Genomic DNA, 16202 nt, shown 5'->3' with positions numbered 1-16202 from the left:
TTTTTTTTGTATATCAACAGAAAAAGCCACGCCTTCTGTCAGTTGATGTCTGTTAATGACAGTTCCAGTAAAATGCGATGAGGTGATGTCATCATGAACTCAGAAGCTCAAACAGAGACATGAAGATAAGCTGTAACTTGACTTGTTTGGTAAAGGTATAAAACCTCAGGGCAGTAATTCCAGTTTGAGATGACAAAATCTGAGAATCAGTGACATGCATATGATGTCTGGCAATTCTGCACTTCTTGCTATGATACAAACCACTGCTGCCAGCCTGGGGTATATGTTTGCTTTTATTACACCAAATATTATTTTATTTCATTTTTCAGGCAGATTGGCCATCATTGTGAAACCAGAGTTAGAAGAGATGGGTATACATTTCCGTTGGATTTCCGTTGGATTTGGATCCTAACACAGCGTCTGCTTCTGCCTTTACTCACCATAATCAGCTCAGCTCGCAAAACTTTGGTCTTGGCAAACAAAAGCTCGACCTGATTATTGTGCGTGCGAGGAGGAAAATTAGATCATTTACCAAACAGTACAAAGCATGTTAATGAAAGAGAGTCACAGAAATGTGATTGCAGGCAGCGGGAACGTTAAAGTGAGCTCTATCATTTGCACTCCCAGCTGAGGTCGCACCTCCAATAACGAAGCTGGCCAGTTTCCCCGGCAACCAGCCGGGAGGAAACAGTTGAGAGTAATTCTGGTTAAATGAAAACAGCTCAAATGGCTCCTTGTCTTACCGTCTGTTTTTTCTTTATGAGCCTCCCTCTCTCGGTCATCACAGAAGAATCAGCCATTTTAAAAGACGGTTATTATTGCAGAGAAGCACGACTTCTTAAATGAAAACTCTACTCTTGCACAGATAGTTGAAATATTTTCAACTATTTTCAACATTTTTTCTACACAAACTGCATTTTTAAACAGTTTTCTTGACTTTTTTTTTTAAATTAAAGTGACCTACTGTACTTTTCCTTATTATCTGCCATATAGAGTCTGTTAAAGTTGTGGATGCTCATATTAAACATGGCCAAAGTTTCAAATAATGAGGTCAGTGTAAGTTCAAATAATCCATGTGGCAGAAGTTTTGGCTTCAGACTGGTCGAAATGCTCCTTTTATGCTGAGTGATTTAATGACAAAGAGAGGATGTCCTTATATGGACATCTCTGACTATCTTCTTATTGGGGAGTTTTTCCTTTCCGCTGTTGCCACGTCTTTGCTCATAAGAGGTTGTGTAATTGTTGGGTTTTCTCTGTATTATTATAGGGTTCTTACCGTAGAATATAAAGCATGCTGTGGTGACTGCTACTACTTTTGATATTGCAATAGGCAACCAGTCACTAGAAGCTGGCTTAAAGGGCAAAATGTCACCTGAGCTATAAATTTATTTATATTACTGAGTTTTAAATATCTTCATAGATAATCACTGACTTGTCAAATTTGACCTCTATTCATTGCACCCGAAATGTTTTACCTAAACTAGCTCATAAATTACTCTATTTTGTGCGCAATGACTGGATGTCATATATTATTTTACACTATCCGGTCGTTAAGTGATGACGTGACGAATCCTACTTCCGGGTCTAAAGTAGTCTGCGTTTAATATGGCTTTTGTGTTGTTAACATGTTTAATGTTTTGTATTTTCTTCTATTTAATCTCAAAAAGCTCCTAAAACAGTCAGTGATCACCGTTGACCTCCCTCGGCTTTTATTACCGCTAATCATTTATTTAAGCTCAGTTTTTAAAACCTTAGGATGTAACTACAGCCCAGCCCATGCAGCAGTATATGAATGACTAACCTCGTATTTTGGATGGATTATCTCAGTTGTTCTCCTGGCTGAAGTTTGGTCCTTTTACAGCATCCTGCGATTACATTTGTTCCTGACCACCGAGAAAACTCACGTTAACTTTTATCGAGAGGAAAAGTGTTAAACATAGTTGTGTCGCTAGTAGTCACGTAGCACATCATTATATACCAGCTAGCCAAACTCCAGTAACCCTACAAACGTCACTGCTGTTTAGTTTTCTGTCTTCATTTATGTTGGAAGTGATAACAGAGCTGTACGTTTTAATTTGTTTCCAAAACCCCGCAGTCAGGACATGCTATATTGTATTTCGATAGAAGCTAGCGAGCTAACTCCCTGCTAACTTCTAACTCCGTTAAATGTCATAAATTCCGTTTTCATGGATGCCTGGATGTTAAACTCAGTTGTTACACCTGGTAGAGCAGAACACTGATCATTTTATTAAAGATGAAAGACTTTAGACAGTTTTTCAACTCTCAGTAATGCCATAGTGATCGTTTGATATATGGACCTGCAGCGGAGTTTAGGCCCAGACACGGCTAGTGACGTCAGACTTTGCGACCGGGTAGTCGCGATATACAAGTACACAGTGGTTATTAGGTTTGTGGATCCTACCTGGTGCAACCGTTTGCTTTCTGGTCCGTTTATCAAGTCCACAAATTGCCCCTAGAGGAGAAAGACAGATGACAGAATTAGAGCATGATGGCACTCTTATGCAAAACTGCCAGTTTTAAACACACTCTGTGTGCTACATGCATACAAATGGCTGCCTCCTGCACTGGAGTCATGCTGATTTCTGACATATTGCCAAATGCCCATGCAGTCTGTATCGCAGTACGGTTGTGAAAAAAACCAGACATGTTATAAATAATCAAAATCTATGGGGGGCCTTAGAAATACTAAAAACGGCATTTGTATCACACTTGTCCTAAAAGGCCGGTCATCTGCGTTTGAGCAGTTAAAGCAATATTACTCTCTTTTTTTTTCATTAGATTTGGCAATTTTATATATGCAGCTTTTCCTTTCTGAACGGCTTCTTGGTCCACAAAAAACTGCCCTGGGGTTTTTTTCAAAGATGACTGCCAAGTGGTGAGAAAAAAAGAGTAGAAATAATAATATTTCCCTTACAGCTCACTAATCTACAGCTCACCAATTAAAGCAGTTACACTGAGTCTATTTCATGCCTTTTAAACTGATGTGTAAAAATGATAAATTACAGTTTTAATTGGAGTATTGCTGAAGAGTACTTGGTAACCTTCAGTTGGTCGCCTAACAAACATCCAATGAAAATTATTTCCCTACAGCAAATAAGATTTTTAGTTTAGATGGATTAACTTTGTGGCAACAGTTTGGGGAAGGCCCTTTTCTGTTTCAGCATTACAATGGCTCCAGACATGAAGCCAGGTTCAAGAGGAAATGGTTTTCAAGTTTGGTGTGAAAACACTTGGCTGACATCAAGGCCATAAAACACTTTTGGGATGAACTGGAATGCGTGTTGTCAACCAGGTCTTTCATCCAGCAGCAGCGTTGTACTGAACCAGATTAAATCCCCGACTGAGGTGGGGAGAAGTTTATCCCAGGAGACCGACACCACACCTACCGCCAATTTAGAAACACCAGTTAACCTAACAAGCATGTCTTTGGACTGTAACAGGAAACTGGAGCACCCAGAGGAAACCCAGGCAGGCACATGCAAACTCAAAACAGAAATTTCTCAGCCATCTAGAAGGACAATTAATCTTCAGAAACAGTGGCCCCACATGAATCACAAGCCCCACTCTCCTCGATGAAAGTTCAGTGTTGCAGGGAATTATTACTTTCTGGCCGTCTCACCCTCAAAACACTCGGCAGCCTTGCTTTGGTATAGGATCATAACCAAAATACAACTAGTTGGCAACCAACTGAGTCAAGTGTCCAATTCCAAAGAGAGCCATCACAGACCAGACTCATCGGCACAGACTGACTCAGTCTGACTCCAGCGTGTTAACAGTTCTTCTGCATTTAGAAACTAGACAGCAGTTATTTTCAAAAACTCTTGCCCACAAGACTGACTGCAGTCCATCTGAGTTACACAAGGCACCCTGTGCAACTGCCTTGCGATCTATATGCAATCCAAAGATTTAAGGGAATCGGCAATGACTGATTTTTTCCTAGTTCTAAGGAGGTTTCTGTCCTATATTTCTTAATATCACTGAGCAAAGAGAGCAAAGGGTCTGCGCACTTATAAATTAATAAAAATGAGAAATAAGTCATTAAATATACTAAGGTGTCGTTTACCATAATTGGCAAGCCTGCCAGGTGAGTGCGTGGGAAACAAATGTGCATTTGTGTTATTTCAGCAGTTACTGACAATTGAAAACTGTTCAGGTTTGAGGACGTCTCACATTTTCAGTCGTTTTTGAAGGTGAGAAAGTTATAAGACACTCTCGGCGCATGAATATCAGCGTAGAATTGAAATGGGTGTCAGCTAAAAACACACAGCAGCAATGCTTCTGTAATATCTTCAGAACAGCAGAGGTGACATGCTGATCCTGTGGTTTGTAATCATAAATTCCTAAAAACACGTCTTCAGTAGCTGAAGTCTCTGCTGCCATCTTAGAGGATTGGGAACATTTGACACTGCCATATCAAACCCCACAATGAATCCAGCAATAAGCAAATAAAAACACACGACATTCTGTCTTAGAGCTTCAGATCCCTCATGTCATCTGTTTGTCATCTTGATTTTCGCTTTTCTTTTGTCACTTTTTTCTTTGGATGTGATGTTTTTCCATTGTTTTATTTTTTTTAAGCCCACTGGGGTTTCTGTTTAGTCTCACCTGCTGAGATTGGATTTTTTTTTCATCCCCAGATATTTTCTGAAGTGTTTTTATCTTTTGTATGGATATGCAAATCACTCACCCTAAACCTACAGTAGCAGCTGTCTCTGTGTTTTCACTGTGATAATATCAGACTGGGCAAACAAAGCCTGGGAACGGCACACCGATACCAGCTAGAGTGTTTAACGAAGTTTGTTCTTACAGATTTGCATTAACTTTTGATGAAAAACACAGGTTAGATTAAGCTGTAAAAGTAAATATCAATGCATAGTTCAATTATTATGATTTTTAAAAACCCAGACATTTGTGGTAGATCTTTTGTAATGAGCTTTAAGGGGGAAAAACCCTCATATGGATTACACATAATCAGTTTGCAATGTTTTTCTCATTCGAGTAATCATTTTTTAATCATTTTCATCATAATTTACCATTTAAAGTTTATCTGCTTACCCTAAATCTGTCCAACCTTCGTCACTTGGATTGACTACATTTCCCAACATGCCTCTGGACACCCCCCAGAGAAAATGCCAGGGTTCAGCAGGGTTTTACCTACACTTGGACTCATCAGTGAAGTATGAAAGTGAGAGTTTCCCAGTGAGAGAAAGTGAGAAGTTTTTAATTGTGCAAACACTCATTGCAACGTATTCTGGTTCGGGTTTCGTTTCTGTGGGTGCAGATATTTAAATACTCCCGGTATGACTGCAGAGCGTCGGCACAAAATAGCGGCAGTAAATTCTGAGTGACTAACATCAGAAAGGGATGTATGTTGGTGTTTGAGATCACAGATTTGTAATCATTTTAAATCATATTATCATACTTAGACATCTAAGATTAAAAGAAAAATCAATACAAGCGAGCGTCTGGGTGTTAATGAAAGCAGGAGTTTGACTGTGTCATCTTACTTGTGAAGTAAGAAATAATTCCTACTACACTCATGATATGAAAGACTTGTATTTACTATTTACTGTTCACTGACCACTTTATTAGGTACACGTTGCTAGTACTGGATTACACACCCCTCTTGCCCCCTCGTGCTTTTCCCTTTTTTGGTGAGCTGGTGTGAACTGTAACCTCAATTTCCTGTTCTTAGCTAACAAGAGTGGCAGACAGTGTGGTCTTCTGCTGCTGTAGCCCATCTACACTACTTCAAGCTTCAATTTGTAATGCATTCAGAGATGCTCTTGGTTATAACAAGTGGTTATTGTGGCCTTCTTGTCTGACCTCTGACATCTACGAGGCATTTACGACTGTTGTTCACTGGAGATAGTTGTGTGGGAAAATCCCTGTAAATCTGCAGTTTGATAGCAACAAAAAGTCACTTAAATCACCTTTCTTCCTTATTCTGATGCTTAGATTGTACTTCAGCTTGCAGGTTGTCTGGACCATGTCTACATGCCTAAGTACATTGAAAAGGGAGATGGCCTCAGAAAGGAGCTGAAACTGGTTGGGATGAAGTAAAGGGCTGCAGCAAGACTCGGTATAAACAGTCCAAGAATAAGAAGAAAGAGCAGCATATAGATCACCTTTAACCTGTTAGCAGTCGGACGTACCGCCCACGGTACATTGGATGGTTTAGGGGACTAATTGGACTGCTAAGGGGTTAAATCTTTCCAAATGTCTCCAAAAACTGAGAAAATATGCCAGTAAAACTGCATATAAATGTAAGGCGATCAAATTCTGTCTGATCACAAGTCCAAAGGCATCCAGTGTACAGTTATAGAAGACATGTTGGCAGAGAAGGTGTTGTATTTGATTTCAGGCCCTTATAGCATACAGTGTCATGACTGAAAACAGCAGCTTTTACAATGATATTCAAAATTATTCAACTATAGTTTAAGTTGTCAAATTGGCAGTGTAGAGTACAGTAAAGGAGAACAGGATGACTGTGGTGTCATCTGGGATTTCCTGATTACAAAACACTGATTTAGCTCCACTGTCTGATGCATAAATGCATGAAGTGAGACTAATTACAAGCTGCTGAGAAAGTAGGCCAGTTTGAGTAAAGGTCTCTCTTTCTCCTTCTCTCCATTTATTTCTGTAGCATCGCTATGTCCATTTGAAAAGCCGCAAACACACACACAAAAACACGCACAGCCCACAGCATGTTCAGCGCCTGACTTTGCGTAAAAAGAGATTAGATTTCAATATCAGCCTCTTTTCCCCCTCCCTCTACCTTTTTTGTTTAAAAACCTGCAATATAACTGGCTGATATGGACCAATGGACAATAAAGAGTTCATCGCTGATTGGCTGAGGGACAACTAATGTCCCAGCACATGACATGCTCGCACACTGTTCTCCTTTTTCCCTTCTTTCTTCACCTCCTCCAGTCCTCCACTCCTCCACGTGTATAACGGTATGAAACTAAACCACTGTGGAACGATTTATCTGGTACACCCAGTCAACCACCTCATTAGGCTTTGTGTGTGCATATGTGTGGATGTGTCTTAATAATTCACCCGTCGCTGTCAGGACCTCGGTCACCAGAGTGCTCTCAGGTTCCTTTACAGCTCTCAGGTGATCGCACACACTCACACACACACAGGGAAAAATTGTGCAATTGCATTCAAAAGCAGCACAATGCAATGAGATAAACTTTATACGAGTTCAGTGTGCCGTTCGCTGAGCGCAGTGTTAGCGTGCTGTGGGTGCATTATGTTGCAAAGCAAATTGTGCACTTCTTTGTTAGTAATAATCCACTCTGAGGTGTCTCATACAATGGTAGTACAACAACAGAGTGAGTGAGGCAAAGGACAACAATATACAGAGTGGAACAAAGTTCCTATTGTCAAATCTTTTCTCATGGAGTGAAATCCAGCAAGGTTAAATGATATAATCTGAATATCAGCGGCTATTTTTTCACTGAACTATGACATGTGGAATGTATTTTTTGGCAGTAAAATATGAAATATGAGAACGAACTACTAGATGTAACCCTATTTGGTTCTCTTTCAACTTTTCAAACTGTTTATCAGTCAAAAATACAATATTTACTCTTTATATTAGGGTCTATAGGTTCATGAGCACGTGCATGCTTTTACCAGCGAATCAGTTCCGAATGAACACCCTGCACACCAGTGAGTCCCAGCTACAATGAAAGCTGTGTGCATCTGTATGTGTGAAGGGGTTATGTCTTCACACCATGCCATACATCTGCAGTCATTTCAAATTCTCCAGCTATGATGTGTGCACTGTGATAATTGACAGCAAATGCTAACCTAACACGTCTGCAGCGAACCGGCTGCAGCACAGTCAGCGGTGAGACAGACGAAGAGACAGGAGGAGAGGCAGAGCGCTGCAATAAGAAGTATGTGAAAAGAAAAATGGAGGTTGTCAAACAGACATTTGGAATTGAATTCTCTGAATTCTTGTGTTGAATTCCAACTATTCAAAGTAATTTAAGCCTTGCTATTGTTTTTTGAGCCAAACCGGACACCGTGAGTCCAAAGTTCCTGCTGCATGCATAAGACTTTCTGGACAGTGGCATCTTGCAGATAAATGTAATGTAATCAGATGAGGATTCTGGTCACAGCATGAATATATGTGTGGCCACATGACAGATAAGAAATATTTATTACATCTATGGCAAATCCAACAAGGAGACATGTTTGAAAGCCTTGAAGAAAACTGGACATTGAGTTTTTCAATTTGAATTTTGAAATAATGGTTAAGAGATCCTTTATTATTTGGCATAATTCTCCCACTATTTAAATTTAAAGCTGTAAAGAAGCTGTTGTGTAAGATTAACAGTCTAAACGCTGTATTTTTAAACTCAGTATAAGCCCAAACTTTTGAGGTGTGGAGGTTTTTCAGAGGACTGTGACTTCTGTCTGCTAAACATTTGGTTTTCAGACTTTTTTGTTCTCCAGGCAGAACAAGAGAAAAGCCTATGTGAATAATAAAGTAGCCCCTCGCTTATCTGATCTGGTCTTCTTTGATTGTATTGTCATTCGCAGCCACTTTTGACAGCCCTTCAGTGGAATCTGGACCTATATCTTCTTATCAGACACTTCCACACATTGTTCTTCTGGTTCATATCCAGTGCTCTTTTGAAGCAGTTGAAGGGATGTTTAGTTTCACAAGTGCCTTTTGAGCTACATGCCATATGTTATCATTCAAGAGCCTCCACAATAGCTTTTGCAATACTGTCTATGGGTAATTTCTCCTTTAGGTGGTGGGTCACACTTGTGGTTAGTTGTAATTTTCCCCACAAAAGAAACAAGCTGTTTCTTTTGCAAAGGCCTTTGATGAGCCATGCCATCACCTGGAAACTGCACAAGCAGCCTGGGTTTTTTCTGTGACAGAGGCTTTTTAGGGGAAATGAGTTAAAACAAAGGAGAGACGCAGTGAATTTGCAAGTCATTCATAATGTTTTTCACAGTTATACTTCAACAATAATGTATGGATTTCACAAAATCCCACAACACCTCACAGAACACCAGTCATCCAGGAACCACGGCATGACGAAAAGTAGCACAATCAACTGCTTCACTGAGTCTGACTCAAATTCCCACATCAGGCACTGGTGACAACAGCCGAGCGGTTGAGCCCGTTCGGTGCAGCTCTACTCCGAGCTGCTTTCACAGTTCTTAACTCTTCTGTTCATTATCCAGTGAAAGTGTCGAGCGTGCACGATGCTGATTGTCAGCGTGTGAGGATGGCATGGGTAAATCTCCAGAGAATTCACAGTGAGCGCGTGTCATTTGTCCAACCTCCCGGACCTTCTAACCAGGCACCCCACTGCTGTAGTGAAAGAGCGTCTGAAGTGGACTACTTCCTGCTGTGTGCTGCACGTGAGAAACGGCATCTTTGATAGTAGTCCTGTGCTGATTCTAACAACAAACGGTCAGCAGTTTAGAGGCACTTCCCAGTCACACAGCAACAAGTTCCATTTGTGTCTTTTTGCTAGTTTGTGACTTAATTGTGATTTAACATCAAACAAGCAACAAGTGAAGAACGGTTTCCACGGCGCTGTCTGCAACCTTTCCTCTCTCTTTCATTACTTGGTGGGAACATTTGATGGCACTTACACTACTGTTATCTTCACTTTACTTTCACTTGTCTGCTAAAATTAAAGGAGTGAAGAATAAATACATTATACAGTTTAAGTTTTCTTATCTTGTTTCTGTTACGTGTTATTTCATTAATAAATGTATTGATTTCTTCGTTACAATTCTTTCTCTGTTTTAGTCAAACTTTATGTTAAACAAGAAAAATATATATTTCCGTCCCTTTTTCTTGAAGTTAGAGTCAAAGAAGACTCAATATCAGTATCAGGCCTGAGAAGGTCAGAACAGTACATCACCAGATGTAATTTTAATGTCCTTGAATTTATACAGTGCTTTTCTAGTCTTAGTGACCACTCAAAGCACTTTAAACAATTACATTTTTAGCCGTACATTCATACAGCACTTTATTCTACACACTTAAAGCACTTGATCTTATTCATCATCATCTTTGACCAACATCCGGGTCGCTTGTAACAACCTTGTTACAACTAAAGAAAGTTGCACTGAATTTTTTCGTTTTTGGTGACTGATTGTGAATCGCTCACGATCATAACAAACTGGTCGACCTGAAGTTGAACAAGCAACAACCTCAAACTCAAGTTGGGAGGCAACTTTCAATCTGGCGGCAATCGCGCAGGTCGCCTGGTGGAAAGCAACTTGTCGCCAAACATTCGCGGTCTGATTCAGACAGACTGTGATCACTCTTAGGCAGCTGGTTGTCACCACCATCCTGCAGCATTTGCATCACTATTTATGATATGATATGTTTTATAATCTCCTTTGGGAAATTCGCTGTGGACTTAACTGCTTCCCAGGAAACATCTTAGCAAAGAGTCAATAAACATTAAAATAAAATAAAAATAAATGAATCGACAAATAAAGGAAAGTAGTCTATTTATAATCACAAACACAAACCACTCAACTTAAAGGCAAGGAACACATATTGCACAGATAACTTTAAAAACTGTTATTTAAAAGCTTTATTGAAGCTAAATGATTTTTTTAAATTCTTGGGTTGGAATTCCAGGACTCTATTTTGGGATTTATGGAGGAATTTCATAATTTCATTTTCTAATCTTTGAGATCCTGGAAGTAGTTATCGTCAATTTCTGTTCAATGTGTATTTCTGTGTATGTCAACACCAACAGTGAATTGCTGTATCAACACAACCAGACTGCATGTAATTGACAACTTGACCCCAGTCAATTGCAAACTGATAGCAGATGAACTCTGTCTTATTTCCATGTTAACACATTAAAATTGTGTTGAAGAAGGCAACTGACTACAAGTGGTCACATGCCCAGTCCCGTTCTTCAGAGCAACCGTTTCAAAGGCAATGAGATTACACGTTCATTGCACACAGTTGCCATAATTTTTGTTAGTGTCACCAACCACTGGTTGCCCTAGGGTGACTATAGCATAATGTACATCTCTTTAGGAAGGAACCAGAGTACCCAGAGGGAGCCCATGCAGTCACAGGGAGAATAACACTCTGAAGGCCCCACCCAGATGGGGTTCGAACTAGCAACTTTCTTGGAGTGAGGTGACTGTGCTACCCGCTGTTATTGTAGGTTGTTACATATGTAGCTTGTTGTTACATAAGCTCACACTGCTTCGCCGACATAAATGACTTTCCAGACAGCTGCTGCTTAAATCTGGCATACTGATCCATGCAGGCAGCTGCCCTTGAGCTAACACCGCTGTTACAGCCAAGCCACCGGGCTATCCATAGGCTTAAGAATGGTGTGTCCCAAATGCTAACACAGCAACTTCTAAATTAAAATGCTCCTGAAACTGTGCCAGCCCTGGCACAAGCATGATATATGTCAAAAAAAATCTCCAAGACATTAAGCCAAGGACTGTTAGCACTTTATGAACCTTTTCAACTCCGCTGCGTGCTGCTTGTACAAGGGTAGCTTGCTGTATGTTGGGAAGACATAAGAGTTCCCACAAGGCCTAAGTAATAAATTAATTGAATGTTTAGTGCTGAAAGTCTTCTCACACCTCATGCATGTTCTCCATACGCCTGTCCTCCCTGGTAACAGTGTACTTGTGTGTGTGCATGCCTGGATGCTTGCTCCTACGCAGTAGCTACACCGCGATGGCCATCTGAGGTGGCAGTAGGACAGATGGTACGTAGGTCGGCCTTCCCCCGTGCACGCTCTCAAACATCCATCCATCACTGACACGTGCACGCACAGAGTCAGCAGCATGTTCCCTGACAGCAGAATACATACTGTAATCATCTCTTCAGCTGCAGGCTACAAATGCCACCAACACCATGAGCACATTCAGGACTCACTTCTGTGGCTGCTTTTTCCTTCTGCAGCTTTGACTGGCGGAAAAGAGGCATTCATCTGCAGTTATTCTTGCCATATTTCTCATTTTTTCACAGTCTCCAAAGCTTTTTACTGTTTCTATAAATAGCATGCGCATGGTGTCCATTGTAGTCTAAAATTAGCCACCATCCCTGAACAAAAAGATAATAAAAACACACAAATGCATTATTTATATAAAATTGTTATTGATTCCACTTTTGCAATTTGACTTTTACTTTTCATTAATTATGAATCTATAATTTCTTTCACTTTTGTTTTATACTTTTTTAAAAATCTTTCTTACAATTTATCATAAAATGTTACTTATTTGATAACTGCATGCTTTTGTAGAGAAGCTCTTTGTTTGAACTTTCTGTCACACATTAAACATCAAACAAATGCTCTGAGATCCACAAAGTCATATTGGCTGCAGTTTGGCTGCATGCTGCCCTTCAGCTGTTTCAAACCTGCACTTCAGACCTCACCCTGCCAATCATGTGCACTGCTGTGAGTGTCCTTGAGCAGGATCTTACCACCTGTTGCATGCAGTTGCGTTTGACCCTGATCTTTGACCTCTGACCTAATGGAACCCAGCCTGCAGAGATGACCACTACGAGATGATAATGTAAATCTTCTTTGTAAATGGAGACAGGCTAACATATTTTCCAGGAGAGTACAGAAGGAGAGGGAGAGAGGGAGTGAGAGCAGGAAGAGCGGCAGGGCCGAGCCGTTAGTCGCAGTCTCCCCGGCTGGGGCCCCTCTCTATACGGCAACACGTCATGGAACATTCCCGGAACCAGCCAGCGCACCACCCACCATCTCTCTCTCCCTCTCATACACAGACACATACACAGAGGAAACAAACGATGAGCATATGAGATAAAGTCACCCCCATCCGAAAAAGAAATGGCCAGTGTTCCCCTATTCGTTTTCGGCAAGCACAGTGTAAACCAACGCTTAGGTACTGTAGCAACAAGAGTCGTTTGTGACTCTCTGAGGAGTGTCACACTGATCATACTGTAGCAGCAACAAGGAAATACCAAAGAGTGCGCGGAGGTCACAGCTTCAACTCACTTTTGAACATTCCACGCGCGCTATAGAGTGATTAAAGAAGTCTCACATGAATGTCAGAGAGAACTGCAGGTGAAGGTCTATTAATCAAACCAACCTGCCGTGGGTTTGTGCTAAAAACAAATCAACCTTCGGACGCAAAAATCACTCCAATCACACACCATCCGAGCTTCCACTTTCATCGCTTCCTATCCACCAACACGTACCCTCCCTCTCTTCCTCACTGTCTATCTCTTCCCCGGCCTTGCAACCAGCCTGGCCGGGCAGGCTACTGCAAATTCCTCAGGATATTACGCAACCTGGGTAATCTGCATGCAATGCAATGCGTGCCCGGGGTATTCCCCCAGCATAGCCTTGCCTTTATAAGCTAAGCAAAAGCTCAAGTGCCTTGAAAAGATGCCATAAATGTCCACCATGGCGCATAAAATCCCACTGTCACTGTGATGTGTGTGAGAATATGATCCGTAAGCTTTCGTTTTCCCCTCTCCGCTCTTACCTTCTGTCTGCGCTCCGGCTGCGCGTCTCCGTGCGAAAATGACAACAAGCAGCCCGGTGACAGCAGATCCGATTCCGGGCGAGCTTCGCTCGTCGCTCCGCTACAAACAGCCAGGGGGTGGTTGTTAGAAATCCACAACAATCGAGGGGGGAGCGCTGGAAACGCCGCAGAGAAGAAGCCGACGAGGAAAAGTTGCGCGTAAAATTGGAAGGAATCCTCTGCGAGCGGATTTCTGCTGCCAGAGCTCCACTCCTGCAGTCAGACAGACAGTAAATGTGTGCGTCTGACTGTGTTGTGAGTGTGTATGTGTGCGTGTGTCAGGGTGAAATCAGGAGACACATACACACGCACACACACACTCATACGCACACGGGGGTTATTCCAAGCGCCACTTCCCAGAATAGCAGCATAGAGGAGAGTGAGAGTGAGAGAGACGGAGCGGCAGAGAGCGAGGAGAGAGGGCGTGTGTGTGTGTGAGTGTGTGTGTGTCCGCTTGCAGGCGCGCGTCCGTGCAAATGTGTGTGCCGCTGTGACGTCGTCGGATCCCCCAACGCGCAACCAGGGCAGAGGGAGGGGAGGGGAGGAGGAGCAGTGGCCGAGGAGGAGGCTCTGTCTGCCGGCAGAGAGAGAGCAGGATTCCCCGGTCACCTCTGGAGCGACCTGTCTGTCTGACTGCCTGCCTGTCTCCGTGCCTTCTTTTTGCTTGCACATCCATAGATATATAGTAAAACGGAACACATTCAAAAGCATTATTTGCAAATTGTACTTCAAAATCTAGCACATGTCGTCGTATTAAAAAAAAATCAAATATTTCTATTGTTTACAGATGGCACGACCTTATTGAATTATAGATGTCCACAGATATTATTAATATTATATATGTGTTTGTTTTATTTCATCTTCTTACCTTTTCATATGGGTTTACTACACAGCTGGATGCAGGGAACATGTCTTAATTCCCCATGGCAGAAAATTAACCCGTTCACCTCATTTCCCTCTTTCTCTAATACAGTGTGTGCATGCAGTCACTGCTGGAATGTTTAGGCTCCCGCATGTGCAGTGTATTGATTTGATTAAACGGATTAATTGAGAATTATCGCTGGTAGCAGACACATATGGGCCTACCATGGGCTGTTTTTGACGCAGGGCATGGGATTAGCATGGACCAGATGTGGCCCAAATGTCTCACCTGACTTGACACTTGGCTGGACCCAGAACCAAGAGTATGAATGAGGGGCTGCATGTTTTGCCACTCCTCTACTTTCATTATTATGCATGTACCTTCTGGTTGAGGAACAGGATTGAAACCCTTAGTTTGAAGTTTTCACCTGCAGAACATGAAGCTTGTTTTCTCATTCAATCTCTTTTCCCACTACAGAAACATTTGGAGCTGCTAGATGCTGGCTCCACCACTAAATAGAGCATTGGAGAGATAAACAGAACATCTCATTATTGCTCAGCCTTGTTTGCTTTTGGTAGCATGAGCACAAAGCCTGAAAAATTATTTTCTTTCTGCTTAATGGCACAGATGCTACTGTTTTTTGTTATTTTAGCTGTTACTGGTTAGCATGGTTTATAAAGTGCATTCTTCTTCTTCTACAAGACCTACATCATGAGTAATTGATCCCTAAATCACACACTTTGACTGAGTATTGCCTTCACCACGTCTGCGAAATTAGAATGTTTGATTTTAAGACAGGGGACTTAAAATCTTAGTCTTTCAGAGAAAATAGTTTTTATCCAAGCAAAAATAATGGTTACAATTGTAAAAAGCAATTGTAAAAGCAAGCTTCCACACAGGCTTCAGTATGAAAGCTAAAGGCATATATTAAAGCTAAAGGCATATATACATATATTTTGTGATTAAACAAAATATATGCTAATGTAAAAGTAATGATATTTTTTACACATTTCTTGATGCACACATTTCTACAGGTCTCACAAAGCCTGTTCTAAAGCCACTGGTCAAGGCTATGTGAGACGTGTTAAAAAAATAACAGGAGAAACTCTTTGGTTGTGTGGTTTACATGAAGAAAAGTAGCCGTCTGCCATGACATTGACTGCACAGAAAATAAACTTTATATCTGACTGGTCCATTTCCTGTGCTGCTGTGCTCCATCATTTTGAGATTTAGCTGGCAGGAACATATTTGGGTGTGGTCACGTGCTTCTTTCAGTAATTTTCTGTGGTCTCTGTTTGCTGTCGATGTCTCTTGTATCATCTTGAAGACAGATGGATGCACAGCCAACTCTTGGTAAAGAGGCTCTCAGTCCTGCACTCTTTTCACATCGTTTTCCGTCAGCATCGGCTTTCTCATCTGGGCATTTGGTGTTACCTTCATACTGACCATTAAGCTCTTAAACATTTGACTCAGGCATGCATCAGTGCTGACTATACAGCAAAAAACTAGGTGGGCCAGGAGTTATGCAGACTCTAAATTGCAACATGGGTTGAATTACAACGGAGTCTGTTTTGACCTACGTGATCTATTTTATGTACGCAGTGTTCTCTCTATCACTTTATACTCTATCTTTAATTGTTCGTGAATGAGTGTTGTGTTTTTTTCATTCTTATGTGAGTTTGTATTGTTTTACTGTGCTTGTATTTGATTGAGGAAGCAGAGGGTGCGTGACTTTCCCACCTGTGTGGAAAAGAAAATCTTCATCAGAATTGTTCATGACTTT

The 16202-nt window shown here is 41.3% G+C and overlaps 1 protein-coding gene across 3 annotated transcripts in view; it reads right to left on the bottom strand.

The window, feature by feature from the left end:
* The window catches only part of hivep2a (HIVEP zinc finger 2a), a 120130-nt gene extending 106127 nt beyond the window's left edge, over positions 1 to 14003 (bottom strand). For 2 of the 3 annotated variants that reach the window (XM_005732705.2, XM_005732706.2), the window contains exons 1-2: positions 13519 to 14003; positions 2423 to 2473 (exon numbers count right to left, since the gene is read on the bottom strand). The gene's annotated coding sequence lies outside the window, so the exon portion shown is untranslated. The remainder of the gene's footprint in view (positions 1 to 2422; positions 2474 to 13518) is intronic. The other variant, XM_005732707.2, reaches the window with a different exon arrangement.
* Positions 14004 to 16202: the final 2199 nt, after the last annotated feature.

The sequence above is a fragment of the Pundamilia nyererei genome, unplaced genomic scaffold (genome assembly GCF_000239375.1).
Source record: "Pundamilia nyererei isolate P.nyererei 1_Seehausen unplaced genomic scaffold, PunNye1.0 scaffold00048, whole genome shotgun sequence".
Classification (NCBI taxonomy): Eukaryota; Metazoa; Chordata; class Actinopteri; order Cichliformes; family Cichlidae; genus Pundamilia; species Pundamilia nyererei.
The sequence above is the reverse complement of the archived record's forward strand: the minus strand, read 5'-3'. Positions and strand labels throughout refer to the sequence as shown.